Source organism: Bufo gargarizans, chromosome 7, assembly GCF_014858855.1.
Source record: "Bufo gargarizans isolate SCDJY-AF-19 chromosome 7, ASM1485885v1, whole genome shotgun sequence".
NCBI lineage: Eukaryota > Metazoa > Chordata > Amphibia > Anura > Bufonidae > Bufo > Bufo gargarizans.
In genome coordinates, this window is record NC_058086.1 from 149341233 (window position 1) to 149366383 (window position 25151).

The following is a 25151-nucleotide window of genomic DNA, read 5'->3' on the forward strand; positions in this document are numbered from 1 at the left end:
AGGAAAGAATGTGGGTTCCTGCGTCTGAGGTAAACGCGACAGGTTAGTTCGGGTTTTTCATGCCTCTCATCCTGAGAGACCTGGTCCTGAGTGTCCGGAGGCCCCTCGTAGAGAGGGGGGTACTGTCACGAGGGTATCGAGAACCACGCCTGACTCCGTTATACCCGGGGTCAGGAAGTCGCAGCGGTTGGCTGCACGCTCTATTTAAGATAGGGCTGTTTTCCTTATGGTAGCTTTCTGGGTTTGCTTTGCAAACCCTTTTGGCTCACTCAGGGATCCGTAGCTCCTTCTCCTCAGCTGTTCCTTGTCCAGCACTCCCAAACCTCCTTATATTCCTCTCTCACACTTCTCTGGTTGCCAGAGATAGAGCTTCCTGCCTGGACATCTATTCTGACCCACTGGAGCTGTGTTGCTGCGTTCTCGGATGGTTGTTTCAGAACGCTACCCTCCGGATCCCTGTTGGACCTTTGTGGACTGCTGTGGTCGCCCACCTGGGTGTTTGTGTTTGTTTGTATTTGTCTGTCCTCTCCCTGGTGTTTCCCTCTTAGTGCAGTGGTGCGGACTAGCGATCCCACCGGCCCGTTCACTATCTAGGGCTCATTTCAGGGAAAGCCAGGGTTTAGGCACGTGATCGCCGCACGGGTGAGGAACCCGTCTAGGGACGTCAGGGCAGTCAGGTGCCAGCCGCAAGGTGAGTTAGGGGTCACCACCTTTCCCTCTCCCTTGGGCAGGGCTGTACCCTGTTTTCCTCCCTGTGTGTGACGCCGGTCATTACAGGTTTGAACACAAACATAGAAGAGGATTCTTTACGGTAAGAGCAGTGAGACTATGGAACTCTCTGAGGAGGTGGTGATGGTGAGTTCACTAAAAGAGTTCAAGAGGAACTTGGATGTATTTCTGGAGCGTAATAATATTACAGGCTATAGCTACTAGAGAGGGGCCGTTAATCCAGGGAGTTATCTGATTGCCTGATTGGAGTTGGGAAGGAATTTTTTCCCCTTAAGTTGGGAAAATTGGCTTCTACCTCACATATTATTATTTTTTCTCTGGATCAACTTGCAGGATAACAGGCTGAACTGGATGGACACATGTCTTTTTTAGGCCTTATATACTATGTTACTAACCTCTGATATATTGGGAATATACAAATGTACCATTATGAGACCGCCCAAAAGGGCATCTGTCAGCAGATTTGTACCTATGAAACTTGCTGACTTGTACATAGAGAAGGATTTGGGTGTCTTTGTAGATGGTAGATTAAATAACAGCACAATGTCAATCAGCTGCTTTGAGGCCACCAGGATATTGTCATGCATTAAACAAGGCATGGGGCAGGGATGTAATACTACCACTTTACAAAGCGTTGGTGCGGCCTCATCTGGAATATGCAGTTCAGTACTGGGCACCAGTCCATAGAAAGGACGCATTGCAGCTGGAAAAAGTACAGAGGAGAGCAACTAAACTGATCAGGGGCATGGAGGGTCTTAGTTATGAGGAAATATTGGAATTCTATTTATTTCGTCTTGAGAAGAGACGTCTAAGGGGGAACATGATTAACCTATACAAATATATAAAATATATAAATAGGCCATACAAAAAATATGATGAAAAACGGTTCCATGTAAAATGCCCTCAAAATACAAGGGGGCACTGCCTACGACTAGAGAAGAAAAAGTTCAGACTCCAGAAGCGTCAAAACTTCTTTACTGTCAGAACTGTGACTCTGTGGAATAGACTTCCTCAGGACGTGGTCACAGCAGGAACAGTGAAGGGCTTATATGAATTCTTAAAAGTAAATGACATTAATGCTTGTGAAAATGTGTAGAAATCTGGGTCTCACTCCCCTTTTTCTAAATTTCGTCCTTACCTATCCCTTGGTTGAACTTGATGGACATGTGTTTTTTCAACCATATTAATGTCACGACCATGGTCATGGTCGTGACTCCTGTAACCGCATGCGGTTGCCTGCGGTCTAGGTCTGGTTGTCAATCACAGGTGAGGGCTGAAGTATAAAGTATGTTGCCTCACCTGTGGTTGCCGCTGGCAACATTATTTATGTGGCAGCATAGCAGCCTGAGCTGGTGCTAGGCAGCTTGCTGTAAGTGCATGCGGTTGCACCTGGCAACCTCTCTTTTTGTAGGTGTGCTTTTAGTTTGTATGGTGTGCACTTTCCCTGTTTGGTGTGCACAGGGTCTAAGTTATGTGTGCACTTTCCCCCTTTAAGTGGCTTCCATCCCTTGCCTGGTGTAGGAAGGGTTAACTCCCTCTTTGTGTGAACACTGGGTGTGTCCGTGTGTGGGTGTGGCTACATGGGCTATTTAGCAGAGGTCTAGGGGGTACTCCAGGCATGTTGCTGGAGTCATCCTCCTAGTATCCTATTCCATTTGCCAGTGAGGGCCACCCTTGTGGTCATACTGTCACGGCTGAGGATGGGGAAAACCCTCAGCCGTGCGGTACCAGAAGATGTTAGTCGCCACTTGGCCAGGAGCACAGGATCAGGGAGCAGGTCACCTCCTATAACGTCCCTAATCTGACCCTGACTCCTAGGAGTATGAGCCCTCCCACCATCAGGGTCGGCTCATACAGCTAGGAGTCAGGGTCAGATTAGGGACGTTATAGATGGTGACCTGCTCCCTGATCCTGTGCTCCTGGCCAAGTGGCGACTAACATCTTCTGGCACCGCACGGCTGAGGGTTTTCCCCATCCTCAGCCGTGACAATTAACTACATAACAATGTATTGTGTGCTTGGCAGCTTTAGGCATCCGTGTTAGTCTCATGTTCATATATGCTGACAATAGGAAAATTAGGTTTAAATATATGCAAATGAGCTTCTAGGAGCAACAGGGGTGTTGCTGTTACACCTAGAGGCTCCGTTCTTTCTGCACTCTCTACTTTCATTGACAGGGCCAGGCAGTGAAAATGTCACCTTCCAAGCCCCCCACCCCCGTCTCAGAGAGTGCCGCAGTGGCCGTGAAAGCAAAGCCTCTAGGTGTAATGGCAACACCACAGTTGCACACATTAATCGCATTGTTTGCCGGTGGTCATGTTAACACATGAGATATCTGTATTAAATATCTGAAGTGAACTTCAATCCAAATTTCTTGAAAAATTTGATTTGCTGCAATTCCGAATTTCCTTGTGCTTCGTTGTAATAAATCAATTCTCCCTGGAATGGCATTCAAAATCAAAAACATATTCGCCTCATCCATTTGGGCGCGAAGAGGCCACCGTGGCCATCTTTATTGAAGACCCCGCACAAAATCTGAGGTGACTACGCTGGCCAGCGTGATGACGTCATCAATGCACTGTGCGAGATTTCACGCAGTGTCTTCAATCAAGTTGGCCATGGAGGCCTCTTCACGCTCAAATGGATAAGGTGAGTATTATTTTTTTATTGGAGTAACCCCTGAAAGCCCTCAGTATTATTCTCAGATGCTGCGATCACCGATGAACGCAGCATCTGAAGGGTTCCAAAAAGAGGGGGCACAATCGCTGTTCATTCACGTCATTGCGCCCACTACTTGAAGTAATTCATCATTAAGCAAATTTCTTTGGGAAATTCACCAAAGTAGCCAAATCTAATTTTTCTAAACTTCGCTCAACATTTATCTGTATATTTGTGGCCCAAAAGTTTAGCTTCTCTTTGATAGTTTCTGAAAAACCCTATTCATTCACACATCTTATGTGTGTAGAGTTTGGGTTCAAGGGAGTTTATAGTCATTATTTGGTTTGATTTTGTAATCTTCGTGATTCATACTGAACATTAACATGATCCAGGGCATGCATCCAGCTTCTGTGTTTACGATATGCACAAGCACAGAGGAGGGAGGGGTACTAAAGCTGGCAACTCGTTAAAAAGTGCATTATTCAGAGAGAGAACTTGCTAGTACAACTACTGCGGTAAGAGATTTCATTAATATATAATATAATACTTGTAAAAACGTACAGTTCCGTTTGTTAGTGTCAATATAGTAGATTGTAAGATCTTATGCGCAGGGTCCTACTTTGTCTTTGTAGATGTGCATTTGTTTTTATAACTTTTTGTATACTGTATGTTAATTTTATGTTTTTTTTGCTTCCTCTCATTACTTCCCTTGAGGAAAATGTTACTAATATATTTATTTAATTTGTTATAAGGTTATGAATTGATGATTATTATTTTTTATTGTAGGGCAGACGAATTTTAACTGTAGCTCAACATTTGCCTTCCATAAAAGGTATGTAGTAGGCTGTATATGCAACTTTAGAGAGATTTTCATGCAGCTGTTATGGGATAGATATATTAATCGGAAACACGGGCACTATTTAAGAAAGGGTGTGTATTGTCTACACATTACACAACATTTTCTATTGAAGCTGTTACAAGGATTTGGTTTAACGGTAATGCTGCATTACATAAGATGTGTGTACTGTATGTGTGTGTAAGTATTCGCACATGGAAATATGTGCATTATGATTTAACTGACCATAGAGGTTCTTTTGGAAGACTTTTAAAATACTTTAATTAAAAAAAAAAGGTTTAAAATTAAGAGTGGTTTCACACACAGTGTTTGCAGTTTTTGATACTGATACTTGACGGAAACTTCTCCCTTCTACTGGATCCATTCCTGGTTTTGGCTCAAAACACTGTATCAAAAGCAAAAAAATGCTGTGTGTGAAAACACGATAAGGGCCCCTACACACAGTTTTACTCATGGCGGGGGGGTTTTCGATCGAAAGAGAGCCTCGATCAGCATTTCTGTACCATTTGTTGAGGCATTTTTTAGGCCAATATAGTGTGTTTTACAACTTGGCATTTTTTTTAAGATGTTTCAGAACACCTGGTATGTTCTTTAGATTGCACTTGTGTTTTTAAAGGTACAAAAAATGGAGATCTATGGAAAAAAATGCCAGCCAATGATGGAAAAAATGCTAAACTCAGAACATGCTGTGATTTGAAAAAAACAAAACGACAAAAAAAAAAAACACGCATCTCAAGGGTGCAAAAACACCATTAGACTCAGGATGTGAGCTTAAAGGGTCACCCAGATTTTAACGTCAAGCTCCCACTCTGCTACTTTGAGCCACAAAGTTACTCTGAATCTTCCATCTTTAGCTATCTGACATCCACATCTAAAGAATATTATCTGCCACCACTTGTCTTATTAAGAGGACAAGATGCCTTAAACTAGGTAACTCACAATTACCCACTACAACTCACTACTCTTCCTAGCATTCACAGGGTTACTGCACAAATAGACTTTTTCTCAGGTCATGAAATCACTTACAACACAAGAAGGCTCTTATTAAGGTGAACTTTTAATATTTAAAGGACAGTGCGTACAAAACAATACAGTCATCACAAGGTGAAAACACAAAGACATACCAACACAAAGCAAATAATAACAGTTTGAAAATAAAAGGGATAAAAGAAACGGAACTTAATACGTTACGAGACCGTAGAAGTCTGGTTGCCTGTGGGGTAGCAGGAAGGTCAGGCAGCTCATCAAACGAGTTGTCCCTCAAAGAAATGAAAACTTGCTACATTGACACATATACCTTAAAAAGGTCTGCAGCTGGCCCCACTAGTCTCTCTGCCTGTAATGTCAGGACTGAGGATAGTGTGTATGCTAATGGCCTTTTTACAACCAACAGGGGTGGACTGGCCATAGACCTTACCGTGAATTTTTCTAGAGGGCCGATGCCCCACAGGGCCAGCCGAGGCTTCCTCACTGTCAGTGGTGAGAGACATTCTACTGGGGGCACTATAGGGGTTATTAGAGGTAGTCAGGGCACCATGTAAAAGTAGGCCTGACTTAGTGCTGTGGCCCACATCTCACCTCTTAAGTCCCCGCTCTGTGTCTTAATTAGAGAAGGAGGAGTACAGAATGTGTCAGCTATTGATAGCCACCACAGAGAGACACACTTCTGGAGAGATATTTTGTGCTGCACTGTGGTATTTGGTTCTTTAGGATGGTATTCTGTGATGCAATATGGTATTGCTGACCCTGACAACTTGTATTGGCATAATCTTCTTGTGTTGCCCTGCCTTCTGTCAATATGGACCCACCTACAACATTAGGGCCACTTTAGTTTTTTTCCACGGCCACTTTAAGTTCCCAGTCCACCCCTGACAACCAAATTTTATGAGGTGAGTGCTTGGCTCAGAATCTGTCCACTAAGACACAGTGGCATGCCTAAGGTGTTTGGCACCTGGGGCTGGTCATTTATCATACTTCAAAACATAGTAAAACGTTGTGCCCCCTCATAGTAGTAATGCCAATATTGCTCCACCTCACAGTAGTTATGCCCACATTGTGCCCCCTCACAGTAGTTATGCCCACAGTGTGCCCTATAACAGTAGTTATGCCTGCATTGTGCCCCCTCACAGTAGTTATGCCCACATTGTACCCCCTCACAGTAGTTATCCCTTCATTGTGCCCCCTCACAGTATTTATGCCCACACTGTGCCCCTCACGGTAGTTATCCCTTCATTGTGCACCTTCACAGTAGCTATGCTCACATTGTGCCCCTTCACAGTAGTTATGCCCACATTGTGCCCCCTACAGTAGCTATGCCTGCACTATGACCCCTCACAGTAGATACCCTTTCATTGTGCACCCTTCAGAGTAGATATGTCCTCTCTGTGCCGTATAACAGTTGTTATGCCCTCTTGCAGTAGTAATGCCCACCATATGCAAACACCTTATATACATGACACCCTATTCACACACCACATAGATAACACCTTATTTACATACGCCATTTGACACTTACCCTATTCACCCATAGTTTAGTCCTCCTCCTGTGCAGTGCTTGGCTGAAGAACCTTGATTATGTGATTGTGACATAACGGAAGGTCCTTCAGCTTCTGCTTGCTTTAGATGGTGAGCTGTTCCTCTACAATTTATAGGCTTGTAGTCCTGCCCATTCTCCAGTCCTCTGCTCGCTGCTAGATAGCTAGTGGGAGGTGAGGAGGGACTACACCCCTGCAAGCTTTAAGGGAGAAGGAATTCTATAGCTGTTCATCTCTTACCTGAAAGCCTCCTGTCTGCAACATGTGCTGTGGCGCCCCCTTCACAGCTGGCATCCAGGAGCGGCGCAGGCAGCAGGGTGAGTATATTCTGTGTGAGGGGCCCAGCACATGGGGGGGCTGTTTATGACATTGAATAACCCCTTTAAATCTTCTCCAGCACTATCATAAAAACTGATTTATTTATTTAATATCATTAAAAATGTCTTGACAGTAGCATAAAAAAAAGTCTTATTTACTATCAAGGCATGATTCAACAACTGTTCACATTACATCCGATAATATTGATGTTAAAGGGGTTGTGTCATCTGTGACTTTCAAGGAATATCACTAGGATATGATCCACTATAATATGTCAAATAATCCCTCACGGCACCGACCACATATACTTCTGGTATGGATTTAATAATAGATAACACAATGATGAAGATAAATCATAGAAAAACATAAAATAAAATCAATCAAAAGATAAAATCATAGAAAACTGTTGAAAAACTGTTGTTTTTTGTATCTTAAAGACGACCTTTCACGGGTCCGGACATTATAATATAAATAGTGGATTCTGTGGGGCATGCTTATGGCATATTACAGAGCATACTATTTTCTGTATGCGCTGCTCCGTTTGCCCTCTGCGCCCCCCGTTCACTTTTCCAGTGTTGTGGTACCACACGTCTCATCAAGCGGCTCTATAGGGTCCATACAGCAGTGTCATATCACTCAGCACCAAGGATAGTTTATTATTTGTTATATTTTAGTTTTTGGTATTTTGGAAGGGTGGAGCCACTGTTCACTTTTACTTTAATCCCTATATCACTAGGATATGCCATCAAAGTAAGATACCGTAGGTGCATGTCTCACCCCTGAGACCCACACCTATCTCCAGAATGTGCCCTGAAAATGAAGGAAGAGTGTACTGCGCATGCATGGCGCGCTCTCCATTCATTTCTATTGGAGTTTCCAAAATAGCCAAGCAAGTGCACTCGGCTATTTTTGTAAGTCTAAAAAAAATGAATGGAGAGTGCACCGCTCTGTTCCTTTCTTTCTGACTTGCAGAGACAGCAGAGCCACCTCTCAGCTATTTTCGGAAATCCCATAGAAAAACTGGAGGGTGGCTGCACATGTGAGGCTGCTCTCCGCTGACTTTGGGGGTTCCTTTCTGGAGATAGGTACAGGTCCCATATGACATTGGTGGCATATCCTAAAGGTAGTTTAGGATATGTAAATCATGCCGGACATGGGAAGTGTATGGCTTCTGGCAGTGGAGGGAGAGAAAAGAGTTGGGGTTAAAAGGATATAAACTGAGCTGTAAATGGAAAAGAAGAAAGCTAGAGTCAGTACTTCATGATGTAATAACTTTCATGGAGCCCCAGTGCAAACAATTGATTACAGTAACTTTGCAAACTCCTATGTACTAAGCTCCCCCTAGTGGTGGCTGCATGTGGCCAGCTTTGTAATAGATGGCAAGCAGGAAATCTACGGTATCAATGTATTTTTGCCACTTGTCTGGTGGGAATACATTGAGAAATATGGTGTTCAGAATGAGCGCCATAATTATGAAGCACATGTTGCACTTAGTGACATAGACGATAAATAAGGTGGTTGAGGCCAGGTGTGACTTACTACAATAGCGCTTTCGTTCTGCATTGGTTGGCAGTGATTGCTATACAAGTACTGGGAAACTGGGTGGTGGCATGGGAGCCCATACTAAGTTTTACTATGGGGCTCTATACGATCTGTGTACTCCACTACAAACATATAAATTAAAGTAAGCCTTGTGGGGCAGCAAAAATATGTTTTTTTCATTGGAATCTCTCAAGTGGTATTTGCCAAGAGCCCTTTGTACTGTAAACTGGGCTTTACCCAACCTTGTGATCAGGCCATCATTATGGATCATTGGTTTTCGAAAATCAATACAGAATCTCGTGCACCCATTTTCTTGGCTAAGGTGACAATTGGAGGGCAACAGTGACTAAAAGATGGCTCATTGACACCTAATTTTAGAATATTATGGAGTGCCATTTCTGTCGCAGGTTTGAGGTTTTATGGCACCCTGTAGAATTTTTCACCTATAGGTTTTGCATCAATGACATGTTGGGCTAAATAAGTGCAATCAGGTATAGAAAGAAATGTAATTTTCAAGTTTGTGGAGAAAAAGGTCAACATTTTTGTTTTGGTCATAAGAATAGGGACTAAATTACAATGTCATAACAGGAGCTACAGAAATGTTTTTTTGTTGTTGTTTTGTTTAAATAATTATTATGAAGAATAGTGTTTCCTGACGTTTGGTGGCCATGGTCTAATCCACTATCCCCTGTTATTTTAAACCCAAAAAAGAAATAATCCTCTGCAAATTAAATGTGAATTTTAAGTTATATGAATTGTCATTTAAATAGGATACAGATACATAAGATACAGATAGGATACATATAAGATTAGCTCCTGTTATGACATTGCAATTTAGTCCCTATTACTTTCAAATACATGATATAGTTTACATATTTTTACCCATTCTGTATGAAGATAAAAAAATTGCAGCAAATATTATCTCAAGGTTTTAAGGTAGTTTTTAGAAAAGCACCCACTAGCGAGTTGCACCACTTTTTGGCAGATTTTGTTGCAAAGGGGTCTTGTGGCAAAATCTCTGCCTTTTCCATGCTGATGCCACTTTTCCGAGGTGGTGGAAAAAGAGGACGTGGTGTGGGTGGGGAAGAGGTTGGGCCGTCTCGCTGGTCTCAATTACCATTTTCTATGCTACTTTATGGCGTGGAAAACGGTCTTAAACTATGCCAGTAAGGGAGCTGACATAGTTTAAACCATGTTACAGGGCCGGTGGCAGCAAGAGCCAAAGTTATGTAGAGGCCTGCGCTTCTACATAACTTAAGCGCATCCGCCGCCAGAGCAGGGGAATAAAGACCGGCATAACTAATTACGGCGGGTCACCTCCTTGTAGCTATGGATATGGTGCTCTGTCAAATTGACTCACCCAGTCAAAATATAAGGAATTATATATAGCTAAGACAGGCACTCCTCAATTGAAACCATTCAAAGAAAATGTATTCTTTATACAAATATTTATTGCACAGTAATTTACATAAGGCATCTTCAAAACTAAAAAAAAAAAAAATTGAAAACAAATTTCCCCAAATAATAAAATGAAGTATTTCTGTCACATATATCAATTTGATGTCGATATTGTATGTGTATTAGATTCGCTGTAGGTTTATTGGACCCAATGCACAGACTTATAGGTTCATTCAAACGCATATCATATATAATATACCCTGTAGGAAGCCGGGTTGTGTGCATACAAGGAGATTTAAAGGACTATCCCAGCGCCCTAGTGTCTGTATCCACGCAAGTGCCACCACTTTACCTTATGAACTAATAATAGGGAGAGACCTTCCTGGCCCTGTGGCCGGCTGTGAGAGTTGTTGATGCCCATGGGTAACTTCAGCAGAGTGGCCTAGCTCGGGCGGGAGGCCATAACCCAAGGCTGAAGGGCCAGTGGTAGGGGTGACCACTACTTTGATGAAAGAGGGGAAGACAACCCCGTTGAGTGTGTTGGTAGGAGACGTTGATGACTTGCCGCCGGGTCCTGAATTGGAAGACCTTAATGTCTCTGGTGAAAATTTCGGAACCGCACAACACCGGGACCCAACCTTATCCCAGGCCTGGCAGAATATTGTAATAAATGATGGTGAACCACAAAAACCTGGGGCCGAGTCGATGTTTCCCCATTTTGTTGTTCACCAGGAAATGCTGTGTCGGGTAAACCAACTATGGGGTGAGCATATTGAACAGCTGGTGGTGCCCAAGGCGTATCGCAAGCTCGTTTTGGAGTTTGCCCACCAACATGTTCTTGGGGGTCACTTGGGGTGGCAGAAAACACAGGACCGGATACTACAGCGGTTTTACTGGCCCAGTGTGTTCAGAGAGGTAGAAGAGTTTTGTAAGTCTTGCCCATCTTGCCAGAAAAATACCCCCCAGCCACATTTCCGTAGTCCCCTGGTGCCTCTCCCGATTATCGAGGTCCCGTTCGAGGGAATCGCTATGGATCTCATAGGCCCATTACCAAAGTCCGCTAGAGGGCACCAACACATCTTGGTCGTCCTCGACTACGCCACTCGGTACCCGTAGGCGGTGCCACTGCGACATACATCAGCCAAACTCATAGCTAAGGAGTTAATGGAGATATTTTCCCGAGTGGGTCTACCTAAAGAGGTTCTGACTGAACAAGTGACCCCTTTTATGTCCAAGGTCATGAGGGAACTCTGTAAGTTACTGCACATAAAACAGTTATGGACATCCGTGTATCATCCGCAAACAGACGGCCTAGTAGAGAGATTTAATCAAACATTAAAAAACGTGTTAAAAAGAGTGGTGTCTAAGGATGGGAGGGACTGGGACCTTCTTCTGCCCTATCTCATTTTCGTAGTGCGAGAGGTGCCCCAGGCCTGTACTGGGTTCTCACCCTTCAAACTGCTATATGGCATACACCCTCGCGGACTGTTGGACATAGCCAAAGAAGCATGGTAACAACAACCCACACCGCACAAAAGTGTTATTGAGTACGTCACCCAGACACGGATGGAGACAGTGTTGCCTCTGGTCAGGGAGCATATGGAGGCAGCGCAGCAAGCCCAGAGTAGGGTCTATAATCAGCAGGATCGGGTCCGGAACTTTAACCCGGGTGATTGGGTTTTGGTTCTGGTACCAAATTACAAGGTACACCAGGCGGAGCGTCGAAAGCTGGAGCAGGTGTACTATGTGAATTTACTAAAGCCATGGAAAGATAGGGAGTCCTCTACTGTAGACAGCCCGTGGCCAGGTTTTGTAGGAGAAAAGGTTCAGGCTCCTCGGTCTGATGCAAGAGAAGCAGTTGTCACAGTAAAAATTGCTGACAGCCTCTCCTCTAAACAGGCTCAGGAAGCCAGGGAGTTCATTAGTCGGAACACGGATGTGTTCTCGGACCTCCCTGGACGCACTTCCATAATCCAGCATGACACTGTCACTGAGCCTCAGGCAAAAGTCCAGTTAAAACCATACTGGGTACCCGAGGCTCGGTGACAAGCCATCTCGGAGGAAGTGCAGCTAATGCTGCAACTAGACGTCATTGAGGAGTCCAAAAGTGAATGGGCCAGTCCGATAGTCCTAATACCGAAGCCGAATGGGATGTTACTGTTTTGTAACAATTTTCGCGAACTAAACAAAATCTCCAAGTTCGATGTGTGTCTCGTGCCCCGGGTAGATGAGCTTATCGAGAGGTTAGGACAAGCCCGATATTTTTCTGTTTTGGACTTTATGAAGGGCTACTGGCAGGTGCCATTAACGAAGGCCAAAGCGAAAACTGCCTTTGTCATTCCTCAGGGGCTGTATCAGTATAAAATGTTACCCTTTGGTCTGCATGGTGCCCCGCCATCTTCTAACGACTCATGGACATTGTACTTCGTCCACATCATTGGTAGGCGTCGGCTTACCTGGACAATATCGTCATCCACAGTACCGACTGGGAAAGTCTACCCAAAGTGCAGGCTGTAGTGGACTCCCTTAGGAAGGCTGGACTGACCGCGATAGGGTTAGAAAAGACTAAATACCTGGGGTACATCATTGGACGTGGAGTTATCAAACCCCAAGTGAAGAAAATAGAGGCGATGGCCATGGCCGGTCACCACAAGGCAAGTTAAGTCATTCCTGGGAATGGTGGGCTATTATATGAGGTTCATTCCCCATTTTGCCACTTCAGTGGCTCCATTGATAGGGCTTTTGAAAGGACGGAAGTCCGTGATGGTCCGCTGGAATGATCAGGTGGACGAGGCTTTTTCCGTGTTAAAGTCGGTCCTGTGCGGGTCAACGGTTTTGGTGACGCCCGACTTCAAGAGGGAGTTTGCGGTACAGACCGATGCCTCTGAAGTAGGCCTCGGAGCTGTACTCTCTCAGGAAATCAATGGGGAGGAACATCCCGTTGTTTTCCTGAGCCGCAAACTCACCCCAGCCGAGACTAGGTACAGTATAGTGGAGAGAGAGTGCCTGGCCATCAAATGGGCACTCGAGTCTCTCTGCTATTATCAGCTGGGGAGAAAGTTCTGTCTGGTGACCGACCACTCCCCTCTCAAGTGGATGAGCCAGGCCAAAGAGAGGAATCCTCGGGTCACTAGATGGTTCTTGTCATTACAGAACTTCAAGTTCTCAGTGGAACACAGGGCAGGCCGCTTGCAGGGAAATGCGGATGCCCTGTTCCGGGTACACTGTCTGGCAAGTGTTCACCCCCTTAGGTTTAATAAAGGGGGGAGGTATGTAAGAAGTCACAAGGATCCATCGTTGACAGAAGGTATGTGTCACTGAAGTTCCTGGCCTCGCTGAAGTAAGAGCCGGTATTTTCAGGTGTCAGCGGCAGCTAATGCTGATTGACACTTTGCTATTTTAGTATGGCTGTATAGCTGATCTGGGACGGCTCTTACTGGGAGTAGTCAAAGTGCTGGGTGCGTGACTACTCCCACGTTCCAGGCTGGGTCTTGACTGGCCTATAAAAACTCAGCCAGCAATGTCAGCTGGGAGTGATTACCTCTCTCTGACAGAGGAGCTCTGACAATCGTTGGTGTGGGAACTGAATTCTGTGCTGGGCTGAAAAGCTGAGACCTGTGTGTTGGGAGTGCAGGCGACCCAAAGCCTGCATTTGGACTGCTGGAGGCAGAACCGCCGACAAGGTGACGTTTTTTGTTATGCACAAACTTTGTACTCGGTGTGAACAAACACCAACCTTGTAAAGAGTTTTTGTTTGACCTTATGTGTGAATAAACACAGACATTTGTATTACAAACTTGTACTTTGCCTCTGTACTGCACCCGCTTATCCCAACTACCAGAGCGAATCCCCACTACCCACAGTAGTATACCACATTCAGTTACAATATCTGACTCTGGGCTGCCCGTGCACTTATTGCTCGTAAGGCAATATGGAATTATGCAAGGTTATATGTGCCAATAATCAGTTCATTATATAATTTGTGTATATTACACATACAGTCCCCAATAATTTTGATGCTATGAGTCACAACTGTGTTTTATCGTTAGTGATCTCTTGCTTAACCCCTTCAGGACCCTGCCATTTTTCACCTTAAGGGCCAGGCCATTTTTTGCAAATCTGATGTGTCACTTTATGTGGTGATAACTTTAAAACGCTTTTACTTATCCAAGCCATGCTGAGATTGTTTTCTCGTAACATATTGTACTTCATGACAGTGGTAAATTTGAGTCAAAATATTTCAATTAAATTTATAAAAAAATAGCAAATTTACTAAAAATGTTGAAAAATTAGCAATTTTCAAAATTTCTATTTCTCTGCTTTTAAAACAGTGATACCTCCCAAATAGTTATTACTTTACATTTCCCATATGTCTACTTCATATTTGGATCATTTCGTAAATTACATTTTCTTTTTTTTTTGAAGTCAAGATTTGCTTCTAAAGGTTTAGAAGTTTAGAAGCAAATCTTTTTCAGAAAATTTCCAAAACCCACTTTTTAAGGACCAGTACAGGTATGAAGTCACTTTGTGAGGCTTGCATAATAGAAACCACTGATAAATGGACCCATTTTAGAAACTACACCCCTCAAGGTATATAAAACTGATTTTACAAACGTTGTTAACCCTTTAGGTGGTCCACAAGAATTAAAGGAAAATGTAGATGGAATATCAGAATTTCACTTTTTTGGCAGATTTTCCATTTCAATCCATTTTTACAGTAACAAAGCAAGGGTTAACAGCCCAAAAAAACTCAATATTTATCACCCTGAGGCCTCATGCACACGACCGTTTTTTTTAAGGTCCCGCAAAAACGGGGTCCGTAGGTCTGTGATCCGTGACCGTTTTTTCGTCCGTGGGTCTTCCTTGATTTTTGGAGGATCCACGGACATGGTGTCCGCCTGGCCGTGCGGAGCCAAACGGATCCGTCCTGAATTACAATGCAAGTCAATGGGGACGGATCCGTTTGACGTTGAAACAATATGGTGCAATTGCAAACGGATCCGTCCCCCATTGACTTGCAATGTAAAGTCAGGAGTCCCTTTTATACCATCGGATCAGAGTTTTCTCCAATCAGATGGTATATTTTCACTTGAAGCGTCCCCATCACCATGGGAACGCCTCTATGTTAGAATATACCATCGGATTTGAGTTAGATCGTGAAACTCAGATCCGACAGTATATTCTAACACAGAAGCGTTACCATGGTGATGGGGACGCTTCAAGTTAGAATATACTAAAAGAACTGTGTACATGACTGCCCCCTGCTGCCTGGCAGGTGCTGCCAGGCAGCAGGGGGCAGACCCACCTCCCCCCCTTTATTTAACTCATTGGTGGACAGTGCGGGCCCCTCCCTCCCCTGTAGTTAACACATTGGTGGCCAGTGCGGCTGGCCCCCCCTCCATCCCCTGTAGTTCTGTAGATTCATTGGTGGCCAGTGGGCCCCCCCTCCCTCCTAATTAAAATCTCCTCCCCTATCATTGGTGGCAGCGGAGAGTACCAATCGGAGGCCCAGTTTAATTGCTGGGGCTCCAATCGGTAACCATGGCAACCAGGACGCTACTGCAGTCCTGGTTGCCATGGTTACTTAGCAATTCTTAGAAGCATTATACTTACCTGCGAGCTGCGATGTCTGTGACCGGCCGGGCGCTCCTCCTAGTGGTAAGTGGAAGGTCTGTGCGGCGCATTGCTTATAGCACAGACCTTCCACTTACCACTAGGAGGAGCGCCCGGCCGGTCACAGACATCGCAGCTCGCAGGTAAGTATAATGCTTCTAAAAATTGCTAAGTAACCATGGCAACCAGGGCTGCAGTAGCGTCCTGGTTGCCATGGTTACCGATCGGAGCCCCAGCGATTAAACTGGGACTCCGATCGGTACTCTCCGCTGCCACCAATGATAGGGGGAGAGATTTTAATTAGGAGGGGGGGGGGGGCCCACTGGCCACCAATGAATCTACAGTACTACAAGGGAGGGAGGGGGGTCCGGCCGCACTGGCCACCAATGTGTTAACTACAGGGGAGGGAGGGGGGGCCGGCCACTGGCCACCAATGTGTTAAATACAACGGAGGGAGAGGGGGCCGGCCGCACTAGCCACCAATGTGTTAAATACAAGGGAGGGATGGGGGGCCGGCCGCACTGGCCACCAATGTGTTAAATACAAGGGAGGGACGGGGGGCCCACTGGCCACCAATGAATTTAAAACTGGGGAGGGAGGGGGGGTGCCCCCTCCTGCCTGGCAGCACATGATCTCTTACAGGGGGCTATGATACGCACAATTAACCCCTCAGGTGCAGCACCTGAGGGGTTAATTGTGCGGATCACAGCCCCCTGTAAGAGATCGGGTGCTGCCAGGCAGCAGGGGGCAGTCATGTACACAGTTCAAAGTATATTCTAACTAGAAGCGTCCCCATCACTATGGGAACGCCTCTGTGTTAGAATATACTGTCGGATCTGAGTTTTCACTAAGTGAAAACTCAGCTCTGAAAAAGCTTTTATGCAGACGGATCTTCGGATCCGTCTGTGTGAAAGTAGCCTACGACCACGGATGCCAATCTTGTGTGCATCCGTGTTTTTTCACGGACCCATTGACTTGAATGGGTCCGTGAACCGTTGTCCGTCAAAAAAAATAGGACAGGTCATATTTTTTTGACGGACAGGAAACACGGATCGTGGATGCGGCTGCAAAACGGTGCATTTTCCGATTTTTCCACGGACCCATTGAAAGTCAATGGGTCCACGAAACAAAACGGCACAACGGCCACGGATGCACACAACGGTCGTGTGCATGAGGCCTGATTCTGTAGTTTAAATAAACACCCCACGTGTGGTTGTAAACTGCTGTACGGGCACATGGCAGGTCGCAGAAGGAAAGGAACGCCATATGGTTTTTGGAAGGCAGATTTCACAGGGATAATTTTAAGTTGTTGCCATGTCACATTTGAAGACCCCCTGTGCACTCCAAATAGTATAGAAACTCCAAAAACTCCCCAAAAATTTACCCCATTTTGGAAACTACAGGATAAGGTGGCAGTTTTGTTGGTACTATTTTAGGGTACATATGATTTTTGGTTGCTCTATATTAGGGCTACACGATAAATCGAAAAAATAATCGAATCGCGATAATCGGCAAATGCGATATGGCGATTTGGCCGACCCGAAAATGCCGCGATTATATATAAAGGGGCCCTGCGCACATAACTGCCTTTGCGTGTAAAGTGTTTTACTAGTGTGTGTGTGGGTGAAACAATCTCTCTCCTAACAGGTCCGGCCTCTGTACTCACTATGAATGCAATGCACTGCAGCGAGCGGCAGCGAGGTGGCCGGCCGGCACGTGACTGACATCACTTAGTAACGCTCCTGCTTCCTGAAGTGGGAGGAGCGTTACTAAGTGACGTCAGTCACGCGCCGGCCGGCCACCTCGCTGCCGCTCGCTGCAGTGCATTGCATTCATAGTGAGTACAGAGGCCGGACCTGTTAGGAGAGAGATTGTTTCACCCACACACACACTAGTAAAACACTTTACACGCAAAGGCAGTTATGTGCCCAGTTTAGGACACATGAGGGGGACCAGCATAAGATGCTATATGTCTTAAGCTGGCCCCCCTCATGGCCCTATGTGTCCTCCACACATCCCCTATAACAGTGCCATCCACAGGTCCCCCATAAGTGTCCTCCACAGGTCCCCCATAACAGCGTCCTCCACAGATCCCCCATATAACAGCGCCCTCCACAGATCCCCCATATAACAGCGCCCTTCACAGATCCCCCATATAACAGCGCCCTCCACAGATCCCCCATATAACAGCGCCCTCCACAGATCCCCCATATAACAGCGCCCTCCACAGATCCCCCATATAACAGAGCCCTCCACAGATCCCCCATATAACAGAGCCCTCCACAGATCCCCCATATAACAGCACCCTCCACAGATCCCCCATATAACAGCGCCCTCCACAGATCCCCCATATAACAGCGCCCTCGACCGATCCCCCATATAACAGCGCCCTCCACTGATCCCCCATATAACAGCGCCCCTCCACAGATTCCCCATATAACAGCGCCCTCCACAGATCCCCCATATAACATCGCCCTCCACAGATCCCCCATATAACAGCGTCCTCCATTGATCCCCCATATAACAGCGCCCTCCACAGATCCCCCATATAACAGCATCCTCCACAGATCCCCCATATAACAGCATCCTCCACAGATCCCCCATATAACAGCGTCCTCCACAGATCCCCCATATAACAGCGTCCTCCACAGATCCCCCATATAACAGCGTCCTCCACAGATCCCCCATATAACAGCATCCTCCACAGATCCCCCATATAACAGCGTCCTCCACAGATCCCCCATAACTATGTCATACCCAGCCGCGTCAGCGGCTCATATGGGAAAATCCAAGCAAATAGACCTCTAGCACAATTCCTTTAAAATATCGCATTGCATATCGTTATCGCAATTTTTAGGGCCCTAATCGCAATCGCACAAAATTCCCATATCGTGCAGCCCTACTCTATATTACACTTTTTGTGAGGCAAGGCAACAAAAAATAGCTGTTTTGGCACGGTTTTTATTTTTTGTAATTTACAATGTTCAACTGACAGGTTAGACCATGTGGTATTTTTATAGAGCAGGTTGTTACAGATGCAATAATACCAAATATGACTTGTTTGTTTCAGTTTTTTTACATAATAAAGCATTAAAAAAAAAAATTTTTGTCTCTCCGTATTCTAAAAGCCATAGTTTTTTTTTATTTTTTGGGCAACTGTCTTATATAGGGGATAATTTTTTCGGTATGAGATGACGGTTTGATTGGTACTATTTTAGGGTGCATATGACTTTTTGATTGCTTGGTATTACACTTTTTGTGATGTAATGTGACAAAAAATGGCTTTTTTTAATGGTGTTCACCTGAGGTGGTCCATGTGATATTTTTATACAGCAGGTTGTTATGGACGTGGCGATACCTAATATGTATACTTTTTCTTATTTTTTTAAGTTTTACACAATAAATGCATTATTGAAACAAAAAAATCATGTTTTAGTGTCTACATATTCTGAGAGCAATATTTTTTTAAATGCAATTTGTCTTAGGTAGGGTATCATTTTTGCAGGATGAGATGATGGTTTGTTTGGCACTATTTTGGGGTGCATATGACTTTTTGATCGCTTGCTATTACACTTTTTGTGATGTAAGGTGCTTTTTTGACACCGTCATGTGGAATTTGTAGACAGCAGGTCATTACGGACGTGGCAATACCTAGTATGTATACTTTTTTTTTTTTTTGCTTTTACATGATAATATCATCTTTGAAACCCAAAAAAATCATGTTTTAGTGCCTCCATAGTCTGAGAGCCATAGTTTTTTTATTTTGTGGGCTCATTGTCTTAGGGCTCATTTTTTGCGGGATGAGGTGACGGTTAGATTGGTACTATTTTGTGTGGCATACGCCTTTTTGAGCTCTTGGTGTTGCACATTTAGTGATGTAAGGTGACAAAAAAATGTATTTTTTTTAGCAGTTGTTATTTTTTATTTTTTTACGTTGTTCACCTGAGGGGTTAGCTCATGTGACATTTTTGTAGAGGCGGTCAATACGAACTTGGTAATACCTAATATGTCTACTTTTCTTTATTTATTTAAGTTTTACAATATAATATCAACTTTGAAACAAAATAAATTTCATGCTTTAGTGTCTTCATAGTCTGAGAGCCATAGTTTTTTTTAATTTTTTGGCCGATTGTCTTAGGTAGGGGCTCATTTTTGGGGAAAAGGACTTCTGTATTGTAATGCATTGGCTGTAAGTGTATTACACACTGTAATACACTCCAGCCTGCTTCCTGTGAGATCCAGGGGGCTGGATCTCACAGGCTGTCACGTAAGGCAGCGACGATGCCTAAGAAAGGCATCGAGCTGCCTTCCCTGCCCCCGGGTCTCCGTCACAGCAACGCGGGGACCCAATGGCCACCACGCACCCGGCAGGATACTGCACATGCTGCGGTCAGCGCTGACCGCGGCAGTGCAAGGGTTAATGCGCAGGCATCAGCATTGTCACCGATGCCGGCATATGCAGCAGGCACCCGGCTGTCAGCGACTGACGAATCTGCCACACTGATTGGGCGGGCGCAGCTCCTGTACATGTACATTACTGGTCCTTAATAAGTCATTTGTCTCATTTTTTTTACATCACAGAAATCTGACATTTTGGCCTCATGCACTCGACCGTTCTGTTTTTTGCGGTCCGCAAATTGCAGATCCGCAAAACACGGAGAGAGAATAACCAGAAAATATAAAAATAAAAAATAAAATAATACATAAAACACAATAAATGAAAACCAATAGACACTGCTGAGTATTATATATATATACATATCAGCGGTGTATATAGGATTTAGACACACAAATAGAAAGAACAGAATTAACCCTAGATGGTTCAGTAATCTACTAAAAAGAAAGATGTTTGTTAGAAATATACTCATATTCTATTTTTATTTTATTTTTTATATTTTTTTATATATTTTTTATTTTTATCCTATGTTGTTTCTGCACATTTTTATGTTTTATACATATGTCATAAAAATGGATTATGTACAGTATTTTTAAATAAATAAATATTGATTGCAACTATTAAAAACCAAAGGCAACTATATGCAAATAAATGCATAAATTAATTAAAAAAACGCATAGGAAATGCACTGTGATTGCAATACAAAGGAGGAAGACCGGCACTCGCTATTGGATTTTTCACTGCAGAATTTATTCTGTCACTTATTAATACATAGTGACGCATTTCAGCACTAAATCGTGCTTTCTTCAGACTATGTGAGACAATCCTACCATTGCACCTTATATACATTAACAGGACAACAACGGAACTGACGTCATATGATGTAAAGCTTCTCCCACTTGGAGGCCGATACAGAATCTGTAATGTAGGTTCCATAGACCATAGGAATCAATGTGAAGCGGTGAGTATTCAAGTCCGCTGAAAATGAAACATGATTGATGATGTGAATAATATGCAAACATGATTAAGCATGATTAAATAAAACCAGAAATATTATAATCTCTATTGAGACCTCTTGGTTCCACCGTTTGCAACCGGTGGATCCAGTATGCTTCTCTCTTTAGTAACAGTTTGTTTCTGACGCCGCCACGGCGGGGTAATGATACACTTTCGATGACCTGGAAGCGCAGTTGAGATACAATATGCCTTTAATTGAGTACACTGGATCTGAATGTAGGATTGTATATGTGTGGGTGTCATTTAAGTGATAAGTGATTCAGTGCGTGTTTTTCTTCTGAAGTTAGATTGTGTCTTATGTGTAGATTCCCTTGTCTACAATGTTGCAATAAGAGATTAACATCGTGTTGGACTAGATTGGCAAAGGTTTCGACTGGGTGATATACTTTAGGTGGTGTGAAATGACTTTTTATTCTTAACGCAAATTGTCTCAATGTTAATTGATCAGAATGTTACACGGAATCAACACAGTCATCCTCAGTGCCATTTCCATTGTTGTAAAAATGGGCTTTAAGGCGTACATTGCAGAAAAACCGCTGAAGGTCTATATCCAGAGAGAAAGTGTCCAAGGTCCCTGTGGGGCTGAAGGACAATCCCTTCTTCAGCAAATTCAATTGTGCAGGACTTAAAGTTTTACTTGATCATCACTATGCACTTTGATCATCACAAAATAGCCTTCCTTGATGCATGGGTGATACGCAATGATGATGGCACTATTCACACTGACTTATTTACTAAAGAAACCGACCGTAACAGTCTGCTTACCTTTACAAGTCGTCATCCCCCAGCAACCAAGAAATCCATCCCTTTTTCACAGTATCAACGGGTAAAAAGGATCGTGACCGACCCTGATACCTGTCAAACAAGGATGAAAGAAAAGACAAATAAATTCCTTAATAGAGGTTATCCCAAACATTTACTAGAAGTTCGAAGGAATAAACTCGACAAACCACAGGGACAGAAAACTAACAAATCGCCAAGTATTCCATTAGTGGTGAAATATCACCCATGGATACAAAAGATCAGGGGCATCATCAACAAACACTGGCACATAGTCTCTAGGTCATATCCTCAGAGGAATTCCAGAATTCACCAATGATGTGCTTCAAAAGAGCGGACAATATCCGCGACAAAATTATCAGAGCTGACATAGGCACCAATAGACCAGGCCTTAGGCAAACCACACTGACCACTCCACGTCAGGGCACATTCCCATGCCTGAATTGTGTAAATTGCTCCAGTGTCATTAAAGGCGCCTATCTAACTCACCCCCATTCTGGTGAACAGATCCCAATTAAGGGTATGTTCACGTGTGACAGCAAATATGTCATATATATCCTCAAATGTCCCTGCGGCCTACTTTATGTAGGTGAAACTTCTACACAGATAAAAGACAGACTAAGTAAACACAAATCCACCATCCGCACTGAGAATTTACTGCTTCCACTACCATCATTTTCATGAGAAACGACATGCAATATCTCAACTGCGCTTCCAGGTCATGGAAAGTGTATCATTACCCCGCCGTGGCGGCGACAGAAACAAACTGTTACTAAAGAGAGAAGCATACTGGATCCACCGGTTGCAAACGGTGGAACCAAGAGGTCTCAATAGAGATTATAATATTTCTGGTTTTATTTAATCATGCTTAATCATGTTTGCATATTATTCACATCATCAATCATGTTTCATTTTCAGCGGACTTGAATACTCACCGCTTCACATTGATTCCTATGGTCTATGGTACCTACATCGCAGATTCTGTATCGGCCTCCAAGTGGGAGGAGCTTTACATCATATGACGTCAGTTCCGTTGTTGTCCTGTTAATGTATATAAGGTGCAATGGTAGGATTGTGTCACATAGTCTGAAGAAAGCACGATTTAGTGCTGAAACGCGTCACTATGTATTAATAAGTGACTGAATAAATTCTGCAGTGAAAAATCCAATAGCGAGTGCCGGTCTTCCTCCTTTATATTGCTTGTTGGGACGCCCGCCCGCTGACACGTGCACCGCAAGTATTCAAGTGCAGTGCCGACCATCATCTATAACATGTGATTGCAATACGTCACTAAAGGGGAAAAGAAGATGAATATGAGGATAATTCAAATATTTATATATTTAGCAGAGAAAATATATATTTGGGGAAAAGAATACCATTAATGATGGGAAGAAAGAATCCAGAGCGGGCTTTCGTGGGAACCACTGGGATGGCCACTGAGGAAGGAGTAAGGTTGACCCTGAAACACGTCTGGAACTTACAGGCATGTTTACAGAACCCACGTACAAAAGTAATGAAGAAATTATTTTGCTAAAGGAGTGAGGAGCACGCCATAGACACTACACACTCGCATCTTGTAAAAACCCGGGCATATTGAAACCAGCGTGCTTGATCACATGGGACGCTAGGATCTCATGGGACACCTAGATCAGAAGATAGTTCTGCGGTGAGACTGTGCAATCTATACTGTGAGACAGGTAATATCACCCGCTCCAAATACAGATACGCGGTGAGTCTACCAACCACCAGGTGGGACGCCACGGTGGGCGAACAGTATCTACTAACAGTGAGTATGTGATAACAACCAATGCTAGATTTATACCGCCAGATTATAACCAGTATTAATACAAACAAAAGTAAAGATCAACCTAATCACAGTATGATCTAATGGTAGACATTGTATACTTACCATGTGAACGTACACTGTACACTCACCATTTGAATATGCCATACTACAACTAAGGCTACTTTCACACTGGCGTTTTGGCTTTCCGTTTGTGAGATCCGTTCAGGGCTCTTACAAGTCCAAAACGGATCAGTTTTGCCCTAATGCATTCTGAATGGAAAAGGGTCCGCTCAGAATGCATCAGTTTGCCTCCAATCAGTCTCCATTCCGCTCTGGAGGCGTACACCAAAACGCTGCTTGGTGTCCGTCTGACGAAACTGAGCCAAACAGATCCGTTCTGACACACAATGTGACCCATTACTCTCAAATATTGTTCACAAATCTGTCTAAATCTGTGTTATTGAGCACTTCTTCTTTGCCGAGATAATCCACCCCACCTCACAGGTGGGGCATATCAAGGTGCTGATTAGACAGCATAATTATTGCACAGGTGTGCCTTAGACTGCCCACAATAAAAGGCCACTCTGAAATGTGCAGTTTGATCACACAGCACAATGCCACAGATGTCGCAATGTTTGAGGATGCGTGCAATTGCTTTGCTGACTGCAGGAATATCTACCAGAGCTGTTGCCTGTGCAATGAATGTTCATTTCACTACCATAAGCCGCCTCCAATGGTGTTTCAGAGAATTTGACAGCACATCCAACCGGCCTCACAACCGCAGACCACATGTAACCACACGAGCCCAGGACCTCCACATCCAGCATGTTCACCTCCATGATCATCTGAGACCAGCCACCCAGACAGCTGCAGCAACAATCGGTTTGCATAAGCAAAGAATTTCTGCACAATCTGTCAGAAACCGTCTCAGGGAAGCTCATCTGCATGCTTGTCATTCTCATCGGGGTTTGCACCTGTCGTCGTAACTGACTTGAGTGGGCAAATGCTCACATTCGATGGCGTCTGGCAAGTTGGAGAGGCATTCTGTTCATGGATGAGTCCCGGTTTTCACTGTTCAGGGCAGATGGCAGACAGGATCGAGTGGATCGAGTGGCCCATGGTGGCGGTAGGGTTATGGTATGGGCAGGAGTATGTTATGGACAACGAACACAGGTGCATTTTATTGATAGCATTTTGAATGCACAGAGATACCGTGACGAGATCCTGAGTCCCATTGTTGTGCAAATCCACGACTAGAGATGAGAGAATCAAAGCTGACAAAGTGGAATTCGTTTCGAATTTCAGGAAAAATTTGATTCGCAACTAATGCTCATTTCCTCGCACTTTGTGGTAACGAATCGTTATTTTACTAAAATAGTGGCTACACGTGTGAGGAGTGAGGAGATGGGGCATGGAACTCTGGGAATCCAGGATCACCCAGATTGACATGCCTGCATGCAGCCAATCAGCAGCCAGCCAGCCCAGTGATGTTACAGCTCTATAAATACGGCAGCCATTTTAGATT

General features: G+C 44.2%; 1 protein-coding gene across 2 annotated transcripts in view; it reads left to right on the top strand.

Annotated features, from left to right (window-relative positions):
• Positions 1-3826: 3826 nt before the first annotated feature.
• Positions 3827-25151, top strand: part of LOC122943376 (flavin-containing monooxygenase 5-like) — a 67002-nt gene continuing 45677 nt past the window's right edge. The window contains exons 1-2 of one of the 2 annotated variants that reach the window (XM_044301057.1): positions 3827-3901; positions 4173-4218. The gene's annotated coding sequence lies outside the window, so the exon portion shown is untranslated. The remainder of the gene's footprint in view (positions 3902-4172; positions 4219-25151) is intronic. The other variant, XM_044301058.1, reaches the window with a different exon arrangement.